Here is a 13,891-nt window from a genome sequence, read left to right as displayed (position 1 = left end):
GTGGAAGGACTATGAGAGGGATGAGGTTGTTCTTGGTGACAAAGACATGTTGTCAGGCTCCTGGGGTTTTGGAACACAACCTAAGTTAGAGGGAGTGTGTTAGGATGAAGAATTGCAAGAAGCCGTTGTGAGACTCGTCTTTGGGTGCTATCCAGTGGTTCTCTGGGCTGTCCAAGGAGGATAAGGGATGGAGTGCCTGACTGACTGATTGTCAGTCTGACGGACAGACTGAATAACAGAAAATGTGTTCATGCAAAACACATTTTGTCAGTTTTTTGCTTGGTCAACAAGAGCAAAACCATTTTGTTTATCTGTAAAACCATGCAAATCCAAATGTAAACCTACAGACTTATTTTGTAGTTGGTGAAAATACATTTCCCACTTAAACCAATGCATTTTAAACATGTTTTATGATTTAGAATAGGTTTCACAACCCAAAACGAGCAATTCTTAAATGTAAAAATTTAAAAATCATCAAATTGGGCAAAATAATTGAATTGAGACACCTAAAATCGTGGGTCTGCGTCTTCGTCCAAGCAGACTGCACATTAGGGGTGTGAACACAAGTTGTGCCTAATAGAAAACGGCCCAGAAATAGACAGTTTTAAACAATGCACAACTGTCCCAGTCCAAGCCCATAAAAAAAAAATTGCTGTCAGAATTAAGTAAAATGTGTTGGTATATATATACTCAAGGTCAAACCACAATCTGATATTAACATCCAAACTTTACTTTCTGTTTAGTCCATTATTGCATTTATAACACCGTTTTATTACATGAACTTGGATTTGATTTGGTTCCCTTCCTTTAGCAATCATTTCTCACTTTTCTCATCTATTGAAAAAAAGTTTGGATATAGTGTGTCTCAAAAGGAAATCCCACTTTGCTTGTATTTGAGCAACGAGAACTCTTCAACATCAGGTTTCAAACCAGACAACGAACTGTCAGTGTGACAGCATCATGAGTCTTTGTCTGAGTGACTCACTGAATCAGTATGCTGTGGTATGCTGTGGATAACAAGGACCCTCTGGATAAAGACAAGGCACAGGATCAAAGTCGATGGCACTCATGCCATCGACTTTGATCCTGTGCCTTGTCTTTATCCAGAGGGTGTCATCCAGGATGCTTTGGGAAAGCAAGAATGAAAGAGACATAGTGACAAAGACAGAAAGATTAATAGAGGGGAGGGATGGAGGGAATAAAGGCCAGCCAGAGCAGGACTACTACTCTCCCTGTCTTTTGGATCCTTGCTGCTGTAGTCAAGGGTGTCTTCTGCACTTTTCAACTGTGCCTCCTTATTTATTATTAAAACAGTCAGATGAATCTTTCATGCGCAGGAAATTAAAGAACAGAGTGGAGGAGTACATGGATGAAAGCAGCGACGAAAGAAAGCAACAGGAAAGGAACGAGGTAGAGAGGGCATTATAAGAGAATGGAAATGTGAGAATGAAAGAGGAGAGAGATGGAGAGAGAGAGAGAGAAACAGAGAGATGGTTCAGGAACAGCTAAGAGAGACAAGGATGATCTGTGAAAAGCAAAGGGGTGACGAAGACCTTTGTGTATGTGTGAAGAAGAGGGATAAATTGTAGATGAAAGGAAGCACCCCGCTGCTATGTCCTGGTTCACACATCGCTAACAGACAATGGGGAAAGCTTTCACTTGTTTACAGCCTGTTTCACACAGTCAGGATCAATAGCTGTGAATCATACAGTACATTGTGACATATTTGAATTGATACTGGGGCTTTTGGCTTGCATGTGACCTATTTCGGATTAATGTAGATATTTTTGTATTTGTGCATTTTCAAGGGATTTTTCTATGGACTCGTACCCCTGCTGTCGCTCTCCATGGTGCTGAAAACACGAACAGAGTCCCAGTGCGCGGCATTCTAGGAAATACTCAGCACCACCCTAGCAACATCAGGCAGCCACTTCATAACATTTTGCTAAACAAATACAGTAGAACACCAGGTGAGTCTCTACTAACAGACAACAATGCAGGTATTTAGTCACAGCCCAGCAGCATTTCAACCTCTTTGTTGGCAACCCAGTCACACACTGCAACCTTGGTGCCAAGGATGAGTTTGTCCCCCACCAGCCTGTTCTGAGCAGGCCGACAGCTCAACACAGCTGTGTTTACTAATATTTCATACACAGCTTTATCAATGTTTTATGTCGTCTTTCCACTTTTATGCAATGTTTTTTCTTTAAAGTTGCTGATATGATCACATAGAAATAAAAGTATGTCTTATACTTATTATGTCCGATTAAATGACTATTTCAAACTCTGTAATGCTAGTAGTTAGCAGCCTATACAGAAGGCATTTACTTTTCTCTGATGACAGCAGGTATCCGTTTCAGCTGCAGTCTCTAACTGGAGTGATGTTGCTCACTGCCAAGACACAATTATGCACAGCAGATCCAATTGAATTGTGTGCAACAACCACCAGCTGTTGCAAAAATAACCACTGAAACAATATGAAGATTAAGCAGCCAGCTGTTTTGTTTTCAGATTGTCGGCAATCATGTTTGCATGTGAAACATTCAAATCTAGCTTGACCACATTTTAAATTCTACTGACATTGTATATATGGCGCACAAAAATCAACTTAGAAAGAGTCAAAATCTGCTCTTGGCATTATATGTGAGCTGCTGTATTCATATTTGAAGCTCTGCTCATCCCAACAAAGAGTTAGTTTTCTCCGAGGAAAACTCTCCACAGGACTTTCAGACAGTCAATGTGTCATGATAGGGAAAGCCCTGTGTTATAAAGGGAAACAATGTGATTTACTATGACTGTCACAGCCTTTAACACGCCCACTTATAATGTACTGTACGATAATGCATTTGTTATCGTCACACTCTGTGTCTCAGTGTGCAACAGGTAGAAGAGAATTCCCTTTTTTTAAAAACTCAAATAAATAAACATTTTAAACCTGCCCTCACTGTTAAAATTACTGCAATAGTAGTACAGCACTTCTTCTACCTCTTTTACTCTAAATGTATACCTTACCCGTAGCAGAAACCTTTAATCAATTCATTGGAGAAAAAAAAAAAGTTACACATTGTAAGAAACTTTCCCTTTCCTTCAATTGCTGTTCTTATTCACTGGGTACAATTCACATTGACTAGACATATTTAGGGATGAGGGGTTACAGTACCAAAACTCTACCCATCAAATGGGTTAATCTGTCAGTCCATCTGGCTTTGTCTACTAGTCTTATTTTCCTTGTAATTTAACAGTGTGAACCTAACTAAGTCAAATGTAAAAATGGAGCACATTGTCCTTAAAATATGAGTTTTGTACAAAACTTCAGATATTAGTCACCTTCAGTTTCTTGAAGAAAGAATGGCTCTGCATTCAAGTGCTGGTCAGATCAAGATAGATATCAGTGGTCTTATGAACATCTTTGGGGAAAAGAACCATAAATAGATATTGTATTTCAAGAAAGTACAGAGGAGAGAGGGGTGTGATACAAAAATATCAGAGGATAGAGAGAGAGACCAAAAAAAGCAAGAAAGGGAAGGAGGGAGACAGTAAGATATATGAAGAGTGGGGGACCAAGGTGATACCTATGGTCATCTCTCTGAGGTATCAGAAAGGAACAAAAACATTAAGTCCTCGGATGAAACTCTCTAAAGTAAGCTACTGTTTGGAAACTTCCATTTCACCCAGCTGTAAGCTAATAGATCGATACATAGTTTTTTCTTCATCATGAAATATGATCATAGACTGTCACAGTATGTGGCATCCACCCACACCACCTCTGAGAGCACAGGGACCTCCATGGAGGGAAACAAGCTCCCACAGCTATTAGCCCATACATCATAGATCCCATAAAGTAACATTGTACCCTAGTATTACTCCCTCGGGGTGGGGCTTGGGGGGCAACAACTAGCAACAAGCCAGATCATCTATACACCTTTCAAATGGCCCATAAAACATCTCTGTCTAAAAATATTTTTTGAGAGGGTGGTCTCAGTGGACAAACACCATGAGCCTCCCCATAGATATATATACCACTGCCAAGAAACTCTTTGCGTGTACTTAGTCAGTTAGACTTTTTTGTCTAATTAGGTTTTTAACACCAGTAGAGGGCAGGGGGCGCTTAAATGGTAAATGGACACACTTTTTTTTTCTTTTTTGTTCACTGTAATGATGAAATATGTGTTCTTTCTTTTCAATTTTTTCTTTCATGACACAGATGTTATATGGCCAAAAGCATACTATATATCGGCCTTAGACTGTAGAGATGCTCTTAAGATAAATCAAAGGTTCTATAAACACAGTAGGATTCCTCTAATTGACTCAATTGCTAATCAAGATGAAACATTCGCCCACTAAAAATGTGCATAGGCATAGCTAGCCAATCAGGATATGCCAACCCGATAGTGGAGTGTGTTATAATTACAATTCTTCATTTTCAATCGATTTCTTTGAAAAAAGTTAACTATAGTAAACAGGCCGTAGTCTTTATTTTTGACTTTATATATGCGGGTTGTTTTCTGCTGAAATAAGACGATCACGAGAAAGCTGTTTTCAATATTCTTATTGTTGATATGGCTTCTTTGTATTAATAAACTATCTTATTTGGCAAAGAAATATATAAAATATCAAGGAACATTGTAAAAAATGTGTTTATATATTCTTCTATTATTTCTCTCACAAACTGTATAAATATCTTACAGGGTATGTGACACAACTGCTGGATGCATACGTATATCCCCACGATAAGATGGATGGAGAACCTCATTCTATATCTATGACCTCTCACAGGCGGCTCTGCTGGTGGAGTGACAAAGTATGCACTTGCAGCACAGCAACCACCACCCCTGTGGCCCATAAAGTCACGCTGTCCTAGTAGCACTGTGCAAACTCATGGATCTTGATCTACCGAGCAGTGGGGGTACAGCAGATGTTTGGGGAGCTGGCTAGAGTTATGGCCTGAGGGACTGCCTGCAAAATTGTTGTTTAAGTGCATCATTTGTCTACAGATATGAGTAAGTTTCTGCTAGTTTTTTGCTGTGTTGCTTTTTTTGTTGTGTGATCCCAACGTTTAAGATCTGTTAAGATTAAGAAATAATTAGCACTTAATATTGTGTATTAATATTGAAACGGTGTCCTTGATGGTCCACTTATTGCCTGTGGCATCCAATAGAAGTTAGCTTCTCTAAATGCAGTTTAGAGGGCTGGCAAAAGGCAGTAGGGCTATTCTGTTCCTGTGCACACAGAGTTGAATGGATGCTGCTCATTTAAAGTTTTGATGTAGTGAGGTTTCCGCAGCAGAGAAGAGAGAAAAAGAGAAGGAACCATCCATCCTCACTGGCCATTTGCTAATTATGAATCCCCGTAGATATTGTATTTTATTACTGGATACCCACCAACTCTGTATCAGTTCTGGGCCTCTAGTTTAAAAGTGGTAATGCAAAATATAATCAGTACACACCAACAGCTGTTGACAGACAGCAGCATTATCTGTAAAGCTAACAGTGAACAGATGAGAAGGCAGGGCTAATTAAAAGCTGTGTGGGTCACACAAGCTACTGATATCATAATCATAACCATAATCATGATCATAACCATAACCATTATGTTATTCCAATACACTTTCAGTTTTCCATTTAGATCGACCAACCTTCAGGCAAAACTTATCACATGTTGCTATGCTGTTCCCCGACACTAATTTGATGGGATTTGTTTTCCTCAGATGGAACTGTTCTATAAAGCCTCCAGTTACAGCAGAGGAAGTTATTTTATGGGGATTAAAATCAGCCAGGTAGAATATTTAATAAATGCCCTCAGTATAAACAAAGATTTATTTTGTATTGCACATTATTTATATTCATTATCTCTCATTATGGGCGTTTGTCATGTAAAAAGTTTTCCAAACATGATAACAATCCTTTTACGTGACATTTAATATTCAGGGATTCATTTAATTAACTTTACTTACTCAATAGGGAATGATGTGAATGATGTGTATATTGTTTATAATCACTGTTAAACATGTCTCTTGATTTTAATCTTTGGTAAACATGAACAGAAAGATTGTCAAACATTCATTGAGTCATAATCAATCTGATACAAACCAAACTATCATTAAGCCAAGTGTCATTAAACATTCCACCTTTATTTGACATTTGGCTGAATCATAATTGATTAGGGCATGTTTTGTATTTGTGGGTTGGGTAAACAGATGAAAATGAAAGGAGCCAGACGCTAAGATAGAGCATCTGCCAATCTGACATTTAGTTGGCTCACTGTCTAACCAACCTTAAAGGTCTGTTTGCATGTCTGTTTTTCTGCAACCTTAAAGGTCTGTTTGCATGTCTGTTTTTCTGCATTGGCACGTTTGTCTCTACTGATCTGTGTATGTGTGTGTGTGTGTGTGTGTGTGTGTGTGTGTGTGTGTGTGTGTGTGTGTGTGTGTGTGTGTGTGTGTGTGCGTGTGAACCTCAGGGGTAAAGAGCCCTGAGCTCACATACGCAAATCTTGGTCTACCAAAACGTAGTTAAATGGAGTGATGTATTAGAATGCAAATATATGCTCTGTGGATGAAAAGTTAGAGAAATGTCCTCCAGCCACAAAAGTCTCACATGAAGGAGACACAACTATCGGCACTGTGGCCAGCCTAAATGTTACGTTTGCAAAAGAGCTCATTGCTGGCTGTGCCAATAAGGAATGCTCTCATAGCCGAGTTTGTAGTACAGTATGCCCCAAACATTACTAACCATGCACGTATAGTTAATGAATATAGGCAATAAAGATATCTGGTGCTGAGTTAGTTTAAGACTTTTGTTTTTTGTTTATTTACAATAATTTAAATTGACATTTAAAAAAAAAACTCAGTAGCTTAAAATAATAGAACAAATTGGAAATGTATCACAACACTTTGCCCTAACAGACCATACTCAATACAGTTAGAAATATATAAAAAAAAAAGATATGAGATAATAGACCAATCCACTTAAATACTGGGCACTCCTCATTCGGTCTAGAAAACCTTCCTTGGTAACACAATATCCAAGTTACTTCACAGAGAATGTGGATCTGTGAAAGTTTGTGATCCCTTAATGTATATTAAACCTCATTTTCTCTGTAACCTAATTCCCTTACTTCTTCTTTCATCCTATTTTCCCTCATTACAACCGCTATACTTCTCTTATTGGTCTCAATTTGGTTAGTTTATCCCCCCTTCCTTCGCCTTTCAGTCTGTGTTTCTCTCACTTCTACCATCCCTTTCTTGGTTCCCCGCCGACTTTCCCATTATTTTGCCTCTTTCTTTCCCACCTCACTCATGTCTAATGACATCTCAGCATCCTCCAAACAGAGAGTTCATGCCGTAATGGCCTGAACCATAATGAGCTCATTTGAAGGAGTGGAACAGAGGGAAGCCTTTGCTGCTCTGACAGACAGCCATTTAAGAGCTGTCTACTTAGGTGTCTACACTACGGGCCGCCTGTCAACCAGCCAGCCATCCAGCCATCTCTTTTTTTTCGTCTTGCTTTAAAACACCTCGTCCCCCATTTTCCCACTGGTTTCCTCCATTAAAAAAAAAAGAAACCTCTCCAACATGGCTGATTTGCTATCTTTCCGCTCTTCTACCCTCCTGCTCTGTCAGCCACTTATCTCTTTCTCTCCCTCTCCTTTTTCCCAGAGTCTCTCTTTCGTAACCCCCAAGCCTATCATCTGCAGCTCCGTCTCAATCTCCAACGTTCTTGGCCTGGTGATGACACATGAACCGGGGTCTCCTAATTGTGGAGCTCAGTCTCACACAATCATACAAAAAGAACCATTTGCCATAACGAATGGACCTCTCGTCATGCCAATGAGAAGTAATGGTCCTTTTATTGCGGGATTAATCTCAATGGTCCTGTTGTCCATTGGCCAAGAAGTCTCTCATCCATCAGCCGATTGGAAGGGGGTTGGAGAGGGGGAGACCTTTGATGATAACCTCACTGATCCCCTGTAATTACTCTGGGTTTCAGGCTACCCTTCAAGCCTTCTCATTGATCTTTGATAGTTACGACTGCATGTCCGTCTCTTTTCCAGCTCTGTGACTTTCCATTGCCCAGGTATTATCTGATAATGCCCTGAGTTGCTACTTACTCACCCGCCTTCTGTTTTGTATTCCCATCCTCTACTGTCCTCATCTGTACTCCCTCGCGCTCCCTCCCCCTGTTTCTGTCTTAGTCAGAACTAATTTGGGTTTGATTGCTTGATTTGGTTTTTATTTTTTCTTCTTGCTGCTCTATTATCGGTTTAATGAAGACTGCTAATTATGGAAGACGGAGTAATGTGGAAGGGATTTAGGAAAGAATGGACTAATTTCTCTGATGTCATCAAAAGCATATTTCAACACTTTGACTTGTCATAGCAGGAAAAGAACAGGTGTAACTAGTGAGATTAATTATGATTTCACATTCAAATTTCACAGCGCTCCTCTTTTTTTTGTGCAGCTGCTCGGAATGCTCTTAGGTAAAAATCTTTGAACTTTTCACAAGAAAAAATGGTCTATATGCACACTCGTCATAGTCAGACATTGTTTTTTGACCACTTGGGGGCAAGAACACGACCTGTTCACTCCTTAAAAAATGATGTGTGCATAAAACACACAGAGCAAACTTTAGCTTTTATTTTCAGTTGTGTTTCTGTCCACCTGGAAGATGTATGCGTATAGAGGTGAAGGGAGCAGCTGAGTTCGGTGGTTTGCCCCAACCATTGACCCCTTTCACATAACACAGCATTTGATCCATTGTTATATATACAAGCATTGAGTAGTGCAGCTTTAATTACACGTTTACTTTTTCTGCTGTGACGTGTGTATGTGTCTGGCGTGAAGAAAAAAAAATAGCCCAAAAACACTCTTATTTAGAACATGATAATGAAATTGCATTCATGAAGCCAAAGAGTTATTTTAAGACCAGTGTCAAGTCTTCTTGATCACCTGCTTGTTTTAGACTAAAAAAAACGATGCCAATTTGGTTGTAATTGGATTAGATGTGTTGGACTGTGATATAACATCTTATTTATTTATTTATTTATTCATTTATGGCAATGTTTGTTTCTATCTGATTAGGGCTTTGTGCAAGTCTCTCATGCTATTGAACAACAACACATTAAATGTTCTCTGCCCTTTGCTAATGAAGTGTTGAGTTATTTCTGATCTAATTAAGAGCTAGTTTGTTGTGTGAGCTTAGGAAAAGTTACTGGAGCGGATGAGATGCATAAATGAGACTCACACTGTACTTGTGAAGGATATTAGATAAACATTTTACCCTGGGAGGGAGGTTGTTGGATGTCAAATGTATCTGAAAGCAGTCTGTGCAAACCATTTAACCGATAGATTCCTAGGTTTCAGAAACCGTACTGGAAGGCAGCTAACGCCCTGTACTTCTCCCCCTCCTCTCTAGACCCTCCATCTTCTCCTGCAGATCCCCTTCTCTCTTGCCAGGTTTCCCAGCATGCCTCTCAACTCCCCCAAGACTTCCCCTCTTTCATGGAATTAGCTCTACTCTTCTTTCTTCACTTTATCTTTCCTCCCTTTGGAGTTCCGCTGCCCTCACTTCTTCTGGCCACTGCCTAAATCCTCGTACCTACTTTACCGGCCCTTTTCTTGCGCTCCCACTCGGTTTCTTGCCCAGTCGGGGTTGCCTGTGGTTTTGTTACTCTGGCAGCTGCAGTATGACATCCACCTCCCCTCCACCTCCGAGTAAGCCTCTGTTAATAGAGAGACAGAGCAGTGGAATGACCAGGACCAGGTGGAAGGACTTCGGACTCAGTCTAACAGCAGGGGGCACTCTTCAGCCTTCACTGCCATGTGTTGCTGTCAGTGCCAGCTTGTGTGTGAATAAAGTGGGCAGAAGGAGAACAACAATGCTGCAGTTTTGTGACTGTTAGTGTGATTTATGTGTGTGTGTGTGTGTGTGTGTGTGTGTGTGTGTGTGTGTGTGTGTGTGTGTGTGTGTGTGTGTGTGTGTGTGTGCGTGTGCTCATGCATGACAAGTCTCTGTCCTTTGCTGTACATGAGAAAAGGGCAAAAGCTTAGTGGGATAAAGATGATGTTGATCTCTCATTAATATGTATGGTCTGCAGTGTGTGTCTTGAGTGTGTGTGTATGAGTGTGCACGCATGACTGGGTGTGCATGTCTTCTGTGTGCACATGTGCTGGCTCTGTGATGATGACTAAGGTCATGTTAGAAGCTGCGGCGAAGTCAAGTGTGTGTAAATTTGGATGAGAAAGTATTCACTTTGCTTAAGTCCATTTTACACATTGAGGGATGTTAATGTGCAGCATCTGTGTGGACAGTTTAAGACGTATCTCGCACCTCCAAATGAGAGTATATTTCACCCGTTTTATTATCTAACTTAAACTGATCCATCTGCTTAGTCTGCCCCTTCAACTCAAACAAATAAGTACTTTCTGGTTTGGTACTATCATGCTGTGATTTACAGATTACACTGAACCATCAGACAGTTTTGGCAGATCACATTTGTTGTTTATAGAGATTTTTCTAGAGGAAGGCCAGATCCCCAGATTAAAATTTGATACACTCAAGCCTTGGATTTATCTCAAGGATTGTTTATTATGCTGCTACCTTTTCCTGGAATGGCACATTTGGACTTTTGAACTCTAGGCCAATGGAGAAGATGGTAAAAGAACCAAAGTAACCAAGATGAAACAAGAGTCAATATGATTATTTACAAAATAGGGCATACTTTGCTTTATTATATAATTACTGACACCAGAAACAATTCTAAAGCATAAATCCAATCTTGCCTACATCCCTCTCATCATCAGATGGACATTTGACCATAACCATATGTGAAGAAAGAGAAACTTTCTCTTGTTGCAAACATTTTGATGACAAATTCCTGAAGATCGGAAATAATAGACGAAAGAATTCAAAATGTCATGGTGGGATATTGTACCTTGACATTAAAGACCTGCCTCCACTCTTCTTTCTTCAGCATGAAACACGATGTGAAATGAAATGAAACTCAGAAGCACGCCTTCCAGCTATTGCACACACAAAAAAAAAATACATCACAAAGGCACTCTTCTTTTCCTTTCTCATCATCAAGATACTGGCTTATCACAGTACTTTCAGACTTTTGTGATTACACTTTGATTTCCAAGTCCACATCTTTTTTTGCTTAAGCTGCATGTCTTCGCTCCGTTAATTCAGGAAACAAATTAGGCTAATCGTTATCAGGTTCATCACTTTTTATGACCTCCTCATTATACTGGAAGAGGCTCTAATGGTGGATCGAGGTGTTTTCCGTCTATTACAGTTTAATGGCTGTTATACATAGCTACAAATTCTGATGGGTGCTAAATACATACTGTATGAGCCGGTGCTAACACGAAACTATGTATGAACTCATCCTGCTTATTATCCATATCTATGGCTATATGTATCTATGGTGATGTCAGTGAGAAAGGGGAAAATAATAGCTCTGTCAGAAAACTCCAGTCCTGATCGTTACACATCCACGCAGAGAGTAGAATTTGTGTGACTGTGTGCATTCTGTGCTATGTTTATTTAAGCACCTCGATGCTTCAGTGACCCATGAATCTTTCTACATGAGCTGCAACATTTCCCTGCCCGTGCCTTAAAGGTATAGTTCGGATTTTTTGAAGTGGGGTTGCATAAAAAGTATTTATCTATATCCACATGGAACTGAAAATGTTATTTATGCTCTCTTTTAAGCTACCAGACTTTTAAGCTACCAGACATTAATTTAACCTCGCAGAATCACAGGAGTTGGGAGAATGGCTTCAGTTCCTCGTCGTAAAGGTGTTGAAATGATTACAAATATATCTCTTTTTTAAGTGAGCATTTCTTTTAGGTGGCTTCTGCCCCCCGTCCACAGCGATGCATTTAGTGGCATGTTGACTGTCATCTACTGTAGGTAAAGTACTGACTATGGTACAAAAACATACATTTAAGGAGGAGCCAAGCACGAGGGAATCGGTCATGCCACGGGGATATCTGTCTTGCTTAAGTTGTTTGCATAATTTCCTGCTCTGGGTGCAGACTGAGAGTATGCTCTGTATTTTTTCATGCATTATTTTTTTTTTCCTTTTTTAAATCCTTTTTATAACTATTGGCATTATCATTAAATACCCAGTTGTACATAACCTTAGGGTAAAATGATTCCCTGATACTGTAGGCATATGACTGATAAGTAGAATATTGGGCAGCCAGTGAAATGCTGGAAAATATATATTTATGTAAGAAAAATTGATATAAATAAGATCACCTAATGGATGCAACCTTGTTTCCCTAATGGATATTTTTTATTTCGCTGTCGTGAAAAAACAACAACAAAAGAATATTATATGTCATGCCGCAGCTTTAATCTGCTTTTAGCTGAGGCACTTTTTCTCATTTTGTCCATCCAAGGTCTTTTTTTCTGATGCTTTTTTATCATTAGAACAATCTGTTTGAAAAAAACTACTTGAAATCTAACATTTCCAACATGCACATGGAAATGACTATAAACATGCAAAACAAGGCACAGAATTCATTGATCAAAGTAAGTCCACTCAATACTGTTGGTTTAGCATTGACGCCATTAATGAATATCCAGCCACTGGTGAGAGGGAGTCCGAGGAGTTAGACACACAATTCTATACTGGAAAGGTCATACACCCAATTATTAGAATAAGCAGTGGGACCATCAACAATTATGTGCTAACAAAGTACCCTTTTGCAAAACATCCTTAGTCAAGCTCTATCATATATCATATAAAAAATTGGTGAATTCATAAGTTCAGTATATATTGAAGTAGAAAAATGTTTATTTTTCTATTCTACCCCTTCAGATCCCCTTTAAAGGTTTATTCAACCAGTGAACAGCCCAGTGCAACTGCAGTCCTGCCGGCCAATGAGCATCTGCTCTGGAATCAGTGGGGTGAAGCGCTCTTTCCAAGGTCACCTGAACAAAAATGGGTCTGTGAAGTAGTTAGTTATTCACTTTCCAAGCTTAATTATTCCCCACCCTGTCCAAGGACGTGAACATACTGTTAGAACTTCTGTGTCTCTAAACTCTATGCTACCGCCAGTCTTATTTGTGCACACCTCTATTGTATCATTCATGATCACATGGGCAAATATATCAAAAACTGCAATGAATAATATGAATAGAAATTCACCTATTATTTCTGTGAATCACTGTTCTCACCCAAAGAAGTTTTACTATTTACAGCTTAATTTCCATTTGCCTTTATAGAGATCTCTAAGTCATGGCCAATAGATTGATCACAGAGACGACAGTCTAGTTAGTGGAACATGTTCTGTTTAAATGCATCTCATCCAGAGTTCTCACCTTCCTTCACCATTCTTCACTAGCCCTGAGGTAGCTGTCAACCTGTACCCATCTTTGCACCTGAACTGCTCAGCAGACAGTGAAGTTAAATGCCAAGCACTGCTGTAGGCCATTGTTTATGCGCATGTATGCGTGCGTGTACTTGGGGGCCCTGTGCCCGACAGGTAGGGTAGGAAAATGCATTATTGATAGGGTTTGAGGTATGCAAAGCAAATCAAGGAGCCTCTTTGATCTCTCATAGACGCTGTGTCGCCTGCAATCTCCCCCAGTATCAGACGTTTGCACACAGCACTGGATGGCAGGAGCCACACATTTTTTCCTTGATCACTTCTCCTGTCTATTTTTTTTCTTTCTTTCTCTTCCTTTTCTATTTAGGGTTAGATAATGCCCAAGGAACAATTGTTTGAGTAAATGTCTAGCTCTGCTATTTGTAAAAACAGAGAAGGCAAGAGTAAAGAAAAAGCCACTATGATTCCTCCGGTAATTGAGGAACGATTGAAAATTGAACTGGGGAATTTGCTGCCAATTAACTGTATATACATAAGGCACTCTTATC

Source organism: Anoplopoma fimbria, chromosome 24 (genome assembly GCF_027596085.1).
Source record: "Anoplopoma fimbria isolate UVic2021 breed Golden Eagle Sablefish chromosome 24, Afim_UVic_2022, whole genome shotgun sequence".
In the NCBI taxonomy this organism is placed as follows: domain Eukaryota; kingdom Metazoa; phylum Chordata; class Actinopteri; order Perciformes; family Anoplopomatidae; genus Anoplopoma; species Anoplopoma fimbria.
Note: the sequence above shows the minus strand (reverse complement) of the source record.